This window comes from Chelonoidis abingdonii, chromosome 10 (assembly GCF_003597395.2).
Source record: "Chelonoidis abingdonii isolate Lonesome George chromosome 10, CheloAbing_2.0, whole genome shotgun sequence".
In the NCBI taxonomy this organism is placed as follows: domain Eukaryota; kingdom Metazoa; phylum Chordata; order Testudines; family Testudinidae; genus Chelonoidis; species Chelonoidis abingdonii.
In genome coordinates this window covers 41,154,827-41,168,424 of record NC_133778.1, presented here as the reverse complement: position 1 = coordinate 41,168,424, position 13,598 = coordinate 41,154,827, and the positions used below count along the sequence as shown (strand labels likewise).

General features: G+C 42.0%; 1 protein-coding gene across 1 annotated transcript in view; it reads left to right on the top strand.

Moving 5' to 3' along the window:
* MYO3B (myosin IIIB) overlaps window positions 1–13,370 on the top strand; it is a 297,957-nt gene extending 284,587 nt beyond the window's left edge. The window contains exon 34 of the mRNA XM_032771086.2: window positions 12,806–13,370. The gene's annotated coding sequence lies outside the window, so the exon portion shown is untranslated. The remainder of the gene's footprint in view (window positions 1–12,805) is intronic.
* Window positions 13,371–13,598: the final 228 nt, after the last annotated feature.

Sequence of the window (13,598 nt, the reverse complement as noted above, 5' to 3'; positions counted from 1 at the left end):
GGGTGGGTGGGTGTGGGTGGACCTCCATTTAATTGAAAAGATCTACATTAGTGTCTGGCCTACAAAGAGGATACAAAGAACCAATACTGCTTTTACAAGGCTAATGCAGATTCTCCTTTGGTTCAAGTACAGGGCTTGTGAGGCCACATTTGGCAGCATTAACTGACACTGTTTGGGTGTGTATGTAGCCATGGATTGTTAAACTAGGTATGTTAGAAACTCAGCTTCTGCCTTTATTGAGCTTCAAGTCTCAATATGTTCTGCATATTTTCTCTTCAGGATGGAAATTTCCAACAATTTTCAGAGAGCAATTTCTTTCAGAAAATTATCTTACAACTAAGAGGGTATGGTAGACATGATTTTCAAAAGTGACAAGTGATTTGGGACCAACTTACAAAATGCTAAATGTGCCAGATTTTCAGAAGGTGAGAGCACCTATCATCACACTACCAAACGAGAGGAAAATATAGAAGGCTTTATATATTAGAAACTGTCTAGTAGCTCGATAATATTACCTCTTTTCAGAAAGAAATTTGAGTAGCTAGTGCATAAATATTTTACATTTCAAAGTTGCCTATTTTTGATTTGCAGGCAGAAATCTAGAGGATACAAATATTAGCACTGCTATAATAAAGGGAAACAGTGCTCTCATTCAATATCTGAAACTTTTGCTGACCAGATGAAAGTATAGTGATGTGAATTTTTCAGCTGAATGTAGTGCTCATGATAGGTGCTGACTCGACAGAGTTAAAGCTAAACTTCTCTATTTTTGGGTGTTCTTGAACTGTAGACTATGGCTCTGGGGGCTCTTTGAGGACTTCCCTGGGAATCTTCAGTGTTACAGCTAACTCTGTGCTGTGCTCCTCTTTTATGCTCAACTCAGTCATGGCATCAGCCCCCTGAATTGAGGAAAGAAAGGTCTCATTTTCCTTCTCACTGGAAAGGGGGAATCTGAGATCAACATGGCCATGACTTTACCATCTCCTATTTCATTTCAAAAGAGGATGGATTACAAATGTGGGGATGGCTTCCTTCCCCTCAGCACAATGTGATAGTGGCAGCCATATTTTTGCTTCGTGCTGCTGCACTGAGCTCAACAGAACAGCATACTAAATGTTACCTCTGAGAGAGAAAACTATTTCTATTATATCTTAGGGCTTCCTATAATGCCTTTCACTGTAGTATCCAGTTTCTGGGGTTGCAAAGAGGGAGAGAGTTCTAGAGGTTGACTCGGCTGAGATGGACAAAGCATTGCTGGTGATCTCTGGTGATTGAATGGAAAAGTGAGTAGATTCCAGGATCATGAGGGTACAGAGACAGGTGGGAGTGGATAAAAGGCAGGAAGAAACAATAGAATATGAGAGAGACAAGACGAGAAGATTGGGGTAAAGGAGGTAGCAAATAGAAGACATTTAGGCTATATTCACACTATGAGGTAGAGGGGTGATTCCCAGCTTACATACACATACTCATGCTAGCTCTCCTCTGAGAATAGTGTAGCAATGGTAGCATGGGCACAGGCTAGCTACTCTGAGTACAAAGCCACCTGAACCCTACAGGTGTGTACATGGGGCAGCCAGTCCATGTCACTGATGCTGCTGCCCATACTATTGCAGGTACATTGCTCTTATTACTGCACTAGCTTGATGAGAGCTGGAAATCACAACCCTGCCTCATAGTGTAGACGTAGCCTTAAAGTGAGTTATGAAGGTTATCCTTAACAAGTGCTATGATAAAGCCCTTTTGCCATATTACAAGTTCCACATGCCACATATGTTAGAGAAACACTCTCTTAGAGATGCTTTGGAGATTTTTTTTTTTAAATATAGGGACTATTTTTTGATCACTCTACCTATAAAGTCTAGTAACTTAGCTACCATGAGGCCAAATATAGAAGATCAAAGACAACACAAAATCAGAACAATAAAACATAAAACACCTCTAAAAAATAACTTAAGTAGCTTTTTTAAACATAAAATTGCCATGGCATTAAAATCTGATATCAGGATTTCTAGGCTAGGTCCTAGGTCCCATTGGAAGGGGTGGAAATCTCCCTTTTCTGATGGTAAGAAGAAAATGTTCTTTCACCTAGCCTTGCAGGGCCACAAGATATTGGAATTTAAAGTCATGACATTTTAACAACCTGTTACCAGTTTAGGATAGAATCTTGTGTGTCTTAGACATGAGTGAGTGTGAGTTTGGGGGCAATTCCAGCATTGAATGGAGAAGGAGGAAATATTTCAGAGAGAGTTTAATTTTAAAAATAGTGGTTGTTTGGTACTGCCAAGTGGTGGTAGCTGTTGGTGTTCCAGAGAGATGGAATAGTGGACAAATGATTTAATCATAGGTATGTGAGAAATTGTACAGGAATGTGATTCATAAAGTTATCACATCCTTCTCCAATTTATCACAGAGATATCACTTCCACATATATGTTGTATATTGATTATCATATGATTCCATGATTTATCACATAGCTATCATAAACATATTCACAGTGTTTCTATTTGTATGCATTGGGGGTGGGGCATGAGGCTTTCTCTGATGAAATTCATTCTCTTCTGTGGCAAACCCATTCCTCCTAGGGATGATTTTGCCCTGTTGAATGTACCATGTTGCATTGAATGGCAAGCATTTTCAAACAAATTGCCTGGAAGGGAGGGCAGGAGGATACCCCTGGATCCCTCTAACATAAACACCTTTTCCCCTTCAAATTAGGCTGGTCAAAAAAAAAATCACACAGATATCACAAGATCAGAAGATATAATTTTGTTTCTGCTAGTCCCTCCCCTAAAAATTCCTTCCAGAACTGATGTACTTAGATAAAGATATAAACACTATTATTTGTACTGTGCCTAAATTATAGTAGGTGTTTTATAGACCATATGCAGTAAAATACACAGTCCCTGCCTGCAGTTGGACTGAATCACTCAAATAAGCGGATGGCAGGGGGCAGTATTTTTATTAAAAATAAAAAGTGTTTGGTGAATTTTGGACAAAATACTTGATAAGTGATTCTTAGAGTCACAAAATTTGTTTGATCACAGATCAAGTGCAGTATGAAAAGTAGCAGTACAAGTTTGTTCTCAGTATCTTATGAGTCTCCGTTCAATTCTTAGTTCATCTGGAACTGTCTACAAATTGTGATGTGTAACAGGATTGAAATTCATTGCATGTAGGGAGGCCACTGAATAGCTGTCATGTGGTAATGATTTTCCATCCCTACTGCTCTGACCTGAATTCAGTCCTGTGAAAAGCTCCACAATGAGTTACCAGTCCTCTGAACCATCCAGCCGCACATGATGTGAGACAGTGAATTACAAAATAATTAATAAAAATATAATATAATCAGTAAAATATTGTGAATTATAAAATAATCCATATACAATAAATCATAACATAGTGGCTTTAGGAATGTTTGAGTAAGCTAGCAAGGAAAAAATTAAGTGCCCAAAAACTTGTTTAAGAAGGTTGAGGTTGCCCTGTGGTGCCTTGTGCCCTTCCACTATTTCGAGTTCAGCTAAACTCAAACCTCTGAAAACCAGAAAATAAAGCACTAAAGTAATGCAATCTTAAATATCTGAAAACCAGGTACATCCCAGTGCAACCGTAACTTTTCCCGACCTGGAGCTGGCAGCACCCCCTGAGAATTATCTGCATGCACTCCAGTTGCATTCACTGTGTTTAAGCTGTATGAATGGGGGAGGAATTAGTTAGAGAAGGTTGGCAGAGCTGTGATTGTGCTATGAAGAGATCTGAGGGGCTGCTCCTTTGGGGGAGGTGTGTGAGCCCCTCTTCCCGCTGCCCCTCACCTTGTGATCAAAGAAAAGAGTGTCTGCACACCTTGAGAAACCCAATATTCCTCATTTCAGCACTGAATTCTGCAGGTTGTGTCAGTAGTAGTGCACCGGTGTCAACTTGCCATGGGGTTTATTAGCAGTGAGGTGGGATATGAGGTCTGTGTATTTAATGATGGGTAGGACAAGTATAGTGTTAGATAAAATCTTGTGGATAAGGGGGGAGCAGTTGTAATATGTGGTGGAGGGATTGTAACATTTAGCAAGTGTATTTCTGTAAAGTGGGTTTAGTGTTTGAGTGTAGAGCACATACACGTAGCTTTTCTGTCAGTGCTTATGAACCTGTGCTATGCAACAAGCATGTCTGTTCTCAGCTCTGCACCCAGAAGGATGACTCACAGGAAGAGTCAGGGAGAAGGGCTTAAATATTCCCCCCTGCAGAGGTGCAGGGCCCCCTGGATCATGGTTCACACACAAGATCCAGAAAGAGGAGCTCAGACACCACCACTCCCGGAAGGGGCAAGTAGAGGGGCTCAGACTGCCGCTGGGGGAGAGGGAGAAGAGCTCAGATCCCCTCAGAGGAGCAGGGCCCCTAGGTCCCATCTCACATGGGGACCCAGGGAGATGTGCCCCCCAGAATAACTTCTTTAATATAACCCCCTCTCCCCAAAGTAGGAGTGCCAGGCAGTAATGGAGAAAAATCCCAAAGTACTGAGATCAGTTTGGGGAGGATCACAGCCACAGTTTAAGGCCCAGATATGGGCAGAAAAACATAAGAAATGTGATTTTGTAAAATTCTGGGTTTTTAAGGAGGGCTATATCTCAGGAACTCCATGTTCAAACGACCTCAGACTTGGATTACCCAGCACCCCCATGAGATACATTGCATTTCAAGATAATCCAGTTAAGCAAGCAGATTTTAGATCACTTAGAAGAGCCCATCTTTAAACAGAAAGTGATGTGCAACCTTAACTACAAGGGAGCTGGGCTTCTGCTATGTATAGCTGATAAGTACTGCCCAACCAGCCAACACATCCCATTCCATGCTTCTTGCCAGGGATTCTGGTTTATTGTCAGCCCCAACCCTAATCCTGGGTCTTCTGCCAGTTTAAGTTCTATCCGTATCCCAGGTTCCCTGCCTGCTCCAGCCCTTCCTGTCTGGTGCTTTGTGCACTGCAAATGGGCTGTAGCATCTCTACTTATACACATGCACTGCCTTATAAAGGGTACTACTCTCAGTGTGTGAGAGAAAATACTGGTCATCTGAGGATTATCTGATTGGAATGGCACCAGTGCACAGAGGAAGGGGCTAGTTTTATAGACACTGTGATCAGAATCCCAGCTAGGACTATAAAGTAGGGAGCAGCAGTGGTATCTCAATTAACAGAGAGCATAGGATTGCCCAGTAGGAGGTCACAAGGATATTGGAAAACTGAGGCAGAAATTTTCATTTGTCTCTCGCTATATTAAAGTCTTCAGATAAGGTAACACTAGCCTAATATGGAAAACTAGATAAAACTGTAAATGTAATGCTTTCTCTTGGGTGTCTGCAGTAGAATTTAATAGATGGGGCTGTGAACATTGCTGGAACCAATTTCTCTGTTGATGTTAGGAAGAACCACCCCAAAATGCACTATGTGCATTTCTGAACCTCTGATTTAGGAGGGATTTTGTGTTTACTCTGTTCCCTTATAAACATTGTTTTGCTTCTAGAAGGCAAATTATCTTATTCTTAAATTAGAAACAACTAAATGAAAACTGGCAAGAGAACTTCATAAATCAGCCGATAACTATATCTCATTAAAAAGAATCATTGACACTACAGAAGAGCTTCTTCCTGAATCACTCAATGTACCAAATATACTTAGCATGTGTAGCAATGGCTATAAAAAAAAGCAGCAAAGCATGAGGTCCCTGCTCTGCTTTTATTCAGGCAACACTCCCATTTGCTTCAGCGAGAATGTTGATTGTATAAGACTGCAGCGTTTGACCCTGTATTCTGACATTTTGAATAAGAGAAGAATTTTCATTGTTAAGTTTAGGTGTTAGCATGTAAATGACCACAGAACTCTAATTCTCTACTCCATTGTCTCCTCTCCTACTTCTTCATTTTAAGGTAAATTTTGTGGTGAGTGACTCCTTGTGCTTTAATATTCCCCCCCATCCCCCTTAAGCTGACAAAGGTTGTCAACCACCAATTCTTCCTGGCTCCCCTCAACTGGTGTTAAAAATTGTTTGAGTGCTACTGTAGAAAGAGCTGAGCCATTCTGGTATTAGAGTCACTGCACTGCATCACAAGATACTTGGTAGTTTTCCTAGCCCCTTCCAGATAAAGGCCAGGTCTGCACTACAAAGTTTGGTTAACATAGCTATGTTGGTCAGGGATGTGAAAAACCACATCCTCTACCCAACATAGCTATGCCAGGAAAAACCCCAATGTAAATGCAACTATGCCAACATAAAAGTGCTTCTGTCAACATAGCTAATGTTGTTCAGGGAGGTGGTGTTACTATGCCAGCAGAAGAACTCTTGTTGGCATATACTGAGTCTACAGTATGGGGCTTTGCTAGTATACCTATACTGGTACAGCTGGTTCAACAAGGCCTATGCAGCGTAGACAAGGCCTAAGGACTAGGAGATTAGAACTGACAATACAATCCAGATATATTGATGGCATTCAACTACAGCAGACTCAACACCTATTACAATTACAAGGCTATTGCCAGGTCTCATATTGCTACGCTTTCATTATGTTATTAAATGTACTATGATAAGTTTACTGCTACACTGTGTAGTATTATAAGCAATTAAAATAATATTTGATAGTTTGTTGATATACACTATCTTACTGAGGCAGTATCCCTTCCTTTTTTGTTATTTGTTTACTTGATCATTTGCAAACAAACATCAGTAATTTGCAATGGGTCACCCATTCATTGTAAATTAATGAGGTTCTACTGTTGTACCCAAAGAGTGGGTTAAATTCAGCTCTCAGATACACCCTAGAAATCCCCATGGATAGAAATTAAAATGACCACACTGGGTGATTTTAGCAGGCAGACTAAATGTAGCTGTTGCACTGGGGCGTGCTCTCCCAGTGCCCTAAATGCATCTGCCCACCATAATCAGAATGTCACCAGTCACTGCCACTCTGATGCTGCCCTTCTGCCTTTTGCACCTCCCCGTGCACCTGGGTCTCAAAGTCGCAGTTTAGCCTTGATTCTCTGTTCTGAGGACTACACAAGTATATCTTGTTAATAAACATGTTCCTGTAAAAGCAGAGCCTGTCCTCTGCTCTCTGGGTGCAGAAGGCACTCTTGCCATAAAACATGCCTGGTTCCTATTGCTCAAGGGGGATAGGATTTGGGACTCGATGCATATTGTCATACAGGGGATTTGGGGGTGGTGCAGGACTAGACTAACGGGTGAAGGCCAGAAGGCCCACCACTCCTTCTGACAGAGAGGGACTATTAGGCAATGGAAACCACCCCAGCCATTAGACTGGAGTAGTTGTCATGTCTTGGCTATGCTGGCTGCTCCATGGCCTGTTTCTTCCTATGAAGTTCCCAACGTCCAACCCAGTTTGGGGTTGAGCAATAGGGACTAGTTTAAGAGCTAAGTGAAATGTAGGATGATCCTGCTTGCTTCAGCCTGTGAATGGCAGGCCAGGTGTAGTAATAGGTAAATTTCTCAATAAATGCTTCCTTATCATTGTTAATTAATTCTGGAGTTCCATGTTTCAAACATAGTGGAAATCTTGTATCAAGAAAAATGGGTTAGAAGAGTTGTACAATCTAGTAACCTGAATACAGACTAGAAACCAAGGAATTCCTGAGTTCTAGTTCCAACTCTGTAACTGACTCCCTCTGTGTCTTAGGTCAAGTCACTTAAATCCTTTGCCCTGATTGCTCCATCCATTAAATGGGAGATGACAGCTAATCCTGTGTCAAGGGGGGGGGCTGTGAAACTTAGTTAATGTTTGTAAAGCACTTTGAAGATGAAAGGTGTTATATAAGTCTTCACCATTATATAAATTTTGTTGTTTTGTTTATAGAAAAATAATTTTAAAAATTATCATTACAGCACATTGAATAATTTAATTTTTCACATTCCTTATGTATTGAGTTATGTGTTACATCGAATGAATAAGACTTCAGAACATGATGTGATTCAGAAGACCCACCACATACTTTGTAAGAGATTTTCTAAATGGAGCGGTTTTAAAAATCAAACATTACAAAGAGCTGTCCAGTTGGAGAAGAGAAGTTCAGTCCATTTCATAAATCTGACTGATATTTCACAAAAACCTTCTTGGGGGCCCTGAACTGAAATGCTGGCTGGGAGAGGTTTGAAGGGACTAGTACTTTTTACAATCCCCTGTCATTAACCATACAAATGGTGGTAATCACAAATGCCCCAATATTAGTTAGTACCAGTGGCTACACACACAGATTGCTTGACAGCTGCAGTACCCATATACCGAGCACTAGAATGTGTTCTCTGGTAACATCTGGGTATGTGAATATGCTTCCTAGCTGACTTCTTATGGCCCTGTGGCTGGCTGCACTGCTGGATGTTCCAGCAGTTGTGGGTCTGATTTGGAGTCATGGTCGTGATGGGCTCTTTTATTTTCTTAAATTACTCTGACTCCCAGATTCTGGGAATAATTTGTACATTTTTGTAAATTATAGAATTCTTTGTTGGTTGATAAGGAGAGCTTTCCTGTGTCCTGACTGACTGGTGTGGAAAGGAGCATGCCAGCTTTAAAACTGCCAACATTCAGGTGCATGATTGCCTTAGTGTTGCACTTTATATATATATATAGCCAAAGAATAGGCTACCTGGAAAGTAAGTATGTGTGTAGATCGGGGTAAAAGTAACTTAAAAGACTTACTGGTAAGCCAGAGTCCTGAGCAGGGGGCCCTCAACCAGAAGAGACAAGGCCTTTGGAGCCCCAGGCCCTTTAAATCTTGATTTAAAGGGCCCCGGGCTCCAGCTGCAGTAGTGGCGGCCCTTTAAATCACTGCCAGAGCTACCAGCTGCAGAGGCGGCTGGAAGCCCCAGGGTTTGGGGGCCATTTAAAGGGTCTGGGTATCTAGCTGCTACTACCATCCTGAGCCCTTTAAATCTCCACAGGCTCCAGCATTGGGGCTCTGGTGGCAATTTAAAGGGTCTGGGGTGATAGTGGTGGCTAGAGCTCCGGGCCCTTTAAATCGCCACCAAAGCCCCACTGCTGCAGCCCGCAGCGATTTAAAGGGCCTGGGGTGCCGGCTGCTGCTACCGTCCCAGGCCCTTTAAAGTGCCGCCAGAGCCCCACTGCTGCTACCCTGGGGCTCTGGCAGCGGGGATCGGGTAGCAATTTAAAGGGCCACTGCTGGGAGCCCCAGGCCCTTTAAATCGCTGCCTGGGGAAGCCTGTCTGGTACATCACACTGGCTTACTTTCACCTCTGGTACAAAAGAGAGACGTATAAAAGTAGCCCTTCAAATGATTTTGCCTTTGTTCTCAGACAGTGGTTCCCTCCCACCACATTTCTGGTCCCGACCAGATTCCCATTCGTCTTTTCGCCTGATCTGTCCCTCACAGTCCTGCAGGGTTTTTTGGTTTAGTTTGGTTTTTGTTTGGGAGGTGGGCAGAGATCAGGGAGGGGAGAGAGATAGTTGCTGCAATTATATCATACCAAAACCATGTTTTATTTCATGCAAGGTACAGTAGCTAAAGTTACATAGCTATTGTACCTTGCAAGAAAAAACATGGATTTGATATGCTCTCTTCTTCAGTAGTCTTTGAAGAACAAGCTATTTGGAAAGTAGCTCTGTTGTCATTAGAACAGATTTGGTACAGCAAGCATTCGGCATTTGTAATATAACTTGGTCATCCATTAACAATTGTATGTTTTATTATTAAGTTTGAATAACTGATTCAGTCAAATTGATACAGTTTGACAACTAGATGATCCACCTGATATTAAAGTGCTGACTGATCATATGTTATTTCCATTTAAACTTTGTTATTTCCAGTTTTGAGACACAGCATAAACAGCTGTGTAATCTGTTAATAAATGTACTAAGTAACCAAAATGAATGACCATGCAGATCCAGTTTTTAGATCTTACATTTGCTGTCTAGTTAAGATATAGCCACATTACATAGTGAATAATTAAATATAAGTAGATGGTTAGTGTTTGTTTATCTGTGCCTGTAAAATGAAATGATCCCTATCAATCTCACCCAAACTAATCATGCAGCTAAAAAAATCATGTTTTTTATCCAGTGTTTCCTCAAATGTGAGGACAAGAAGGACATCAACAGACATATCTCTTGATTGTTGTCTAGAGTCTCAACATGCTTGCTTGCTTCTTTCTTTCTTTCAATAAATTTCTAGCTGTTATGGTTGTGAAGAAAATCTTTAAAATGTGAAGCAGGTATAACTGATGTAGCAAGGTTGACCTGAGTTTCCAGAGAGCTTGAAACAATAGCTTTGAGAAGAGACTCTCATAAATTTCATTGGGCTCTAACTTGGATGCTAGTGATGATACTTTAAATGTTAACTCTTGCACTGCTCATTAAAGCCTGGAAAAAATCAGAGGAAGTATCATATTATGAAAATCTATACCAATGTTTCCAAAAGGCAAGGAGAGGGAGAGTAAAAGACTAGCCAGAGATTGTGCAGAAGATGTATATATTAAAATGTTTAGGTCATTAACAACATATAGCAAGGCTGTAGCAGGGGTACAAATGGTTTTATTTTCTTGAATGGCAGATTAGCTTTAAAAGGTTTGGGAAACACTACATTAAACTATGTGAAATTCAAACCGTGGTTGGAAAATGATAATGCAAGCCTCAAAATCCTCAGTATATTTCTGCTCTGTGTCAGTCTCGATATGTTTTAGCACTTTTCCTTTGTTTGAAGGAAAAATGTGTCATGTTTAAGTGGACTCAAGAGACTTTATAGAAAACTTTAGTCTTGCTTTTATTTTTGTCCCATCGCAAGATGCAAATTGCGCACAGTTAAGGCTCTAGAGGTACAACTGCATCAAACCTGTTTCCCAGATAGCCAGATCTTGTAAACAAGCCCTGTAGGCTAATGTACCAAAAACATGTGAACAGAGGACTTCATTTCCTCATTAGACTTGCTCCAATCCATACTGTATCCTAGCATAACAATTGTGGGGGATGCTTTTCACAATTATTAATAGTTTGTCTGGGTCTGTCATTACTATGTTGTGCCTGAGTCAGACATGGGGGGTGGATATTTCACCCTGGTGGGCTGACTGAGAAGCAGAGCCTACCCTACTGGGGAAAAGGTGGAGGCTCTTTCTAAAAAAGTAATTATCCAGAAAAAAGTGACTTTTGTCCCTGAATAGGATGTGCACACAGGGAGCTATTCTGGAATAGTTTAAGAACATAAGAAAGGCAATACTAGGTCAGACCAATGGTCCATCTAGCCCAGTATCCTGTCTTCCGACAGCAGCCAGTGCCAGACACTTCAAAGGGAGTGAACAGAACAGGACTGTGATCCATCCCTTGATACCCATTTCCAACTCTGGCAGTCAGAGGTTTAGGGGCACTCAGAGCATGGGGTTGCATCTCTGACCATCTTGGTTAATATCCTATCCTCTGTGAATTAGCAAATTCTTTTTTGGACCCAGTCACACTTTTGGCCTTCACTGCATCCCCTGGCAATGAGTTCCACAAGTTGATGGTGTGCTGTGTGAAGAAGTACTTCCTGTTTGTTTTTGTTTTGTTTTAAACTTGCTACCTATTAATTTCATTGTCTGACCCCTGGTTCTTGTGAAGGGATAAATAATGCTTCCCTATTCACTTTCTCTGCAGCTCAAGGTTGCAGCTGCTGACTATGCTTTGTTCCGAGGGTTGCAGCCTCCATTGCTGGCAATATTATGCATGCATAATTTTCTGATTTTTTTAAACTATAATTGCCACTTTGTTAGGTTCAGTCCTCCAAAGAGTGGTATTTTGACCATTGTAGATTCAGCACTTTTGAATCCTCCTGCTCCTCTTTCAGTGCATCCTCAGGTCTTCTTGAAGCAGTATCTGTTAAAGTGACAGGCCTGATTATGAAATGGAGCCTGTGTTGTAAACATAATATTAAAGTATGGGAGTGACTCCAGCTACTGTGCCAATCAGAGTACACTGCTCTGAACCTTCCTTCCCACACTCCTGACTGGCACTAGCCTGAGAGACAGGGCACTAGCAGTAGACAAAGGAAAGTAACTTTTACTAAACGCTCCTTTTATTTAGAAAAGCTTTTTGTTTAGGGCAGAACTTGCTTTCTGGAGCAGTTTCTCCAAACCCTCTGAGCTCTGTCACTGGGCTTGACTTACCACAGGCAGTATGTTCTTGGGTCAGGTGTTCAGGAGTTAAACAGCAACTGCTTCTTGTACCCTGGGACTTTTCCTTAAATCCACAAACCTCCTCAAACCTCAAAGGTAAGGCAGAGGATATCGGATTGCAGAGGGAGGGGGGAGTAATCCTTCCAGCTGGAGAGGATAAAGTTTGATCTCTTCCACACTGAAGGTTGGGAACAATGGGAGCTTTCTGCTGGAGCAGGATTTCAAAGGCCCGCTGAAGAATACTTTGTTGTAGATCACTGAGGATATTGGCAGATGCCCTTCACTAGCATTGTGTGCTGTTGTCATAGTTCCAGTGCCCAGTAGCCTGAAGCACCTTTAACAAAGCAGGAACACGGTGTAAGACAGAGGTGGGAAATGCGAGCATTTCAGACAAGACAGGAGGGGTTTTGTGGAGTGAGGGTGAGGCTGTCTTTGGAAGAGGCTGCTAGAGCCCTACCAGCCTGCCTGGACAGGGCAGTGCACGGGCCGCCACTTAGGTTATTTATGAAGTACGCGGGGTGTATTGTTGACATATGGAGTCTCACTCCATGGAAATACCTGCCCCCAATGCACTGTTTGAAGCTAACTCACTGCTAGTGTGTCTGATCTCTGGGTGTGCTGCAGGACATTCCCCCACCTCTCCTCTCTTTCCACAGATCGCCTTGGTTCACGGTTCTCTCTGCTCACTGGGGAAGATGTGTGAATGCGCACTACCCCCACGGCTCCACTCTTCTGCTGGTCCGGCAGATCGCCTCCTGCAGGGCTCGCTTTGCCGCTGCTCTTTGTGTCCCTACACCAGGCTGCAGCCATCCACAGGGAGAGAAATACACCCATACTGGGACAAGTTACAGCTGCCGTCTCCCAGCTGGGTCTGGCCTTAGCCCTTGCTGCTTTAAAACTCCGTTCCACTATTACACCCTCGTCCTTATGCGGTGGAATTTGAGTTTACATAGAAGTATCATGTTTCATTTGCGTATACACCGCAGCGTACGTATTAGCTCTGTAACCCAGATCATAACGGATTGGACTGACCCTCTTCTACCCGCACATTGATAGGTGGGTTTTGGTTTTTTTGTGGCTGTGGAATCCTAGTCAATTCTGCGTCTTTTAAGGGCTGGTTCATGTATTGTTCCTGATCTTTGATGTCTCTTTACATTAGGATGTAGCAGCAGCCCATTTCTCGTGAAAATAGTGCTTTGTGTAACTCAATTGACATTTGGCCTTGATACCTGTATCTCCTGATAACTGAAACAAATTTCTAAAATAAATATTGTACTTTGATCTTCCAGTCCTGCGTTTTTAATGACAGCTCTGAATATCACTTCATAAAGAATACATTTCAGGAGACCGAAATGCTGCGAGTTTGAACGCTAATTATTTGTACAGAAAATTACTGAGGCACATTTCATTATTCGGCCCATTGTTTGTTCCGGAAAATAGAAATTCCCC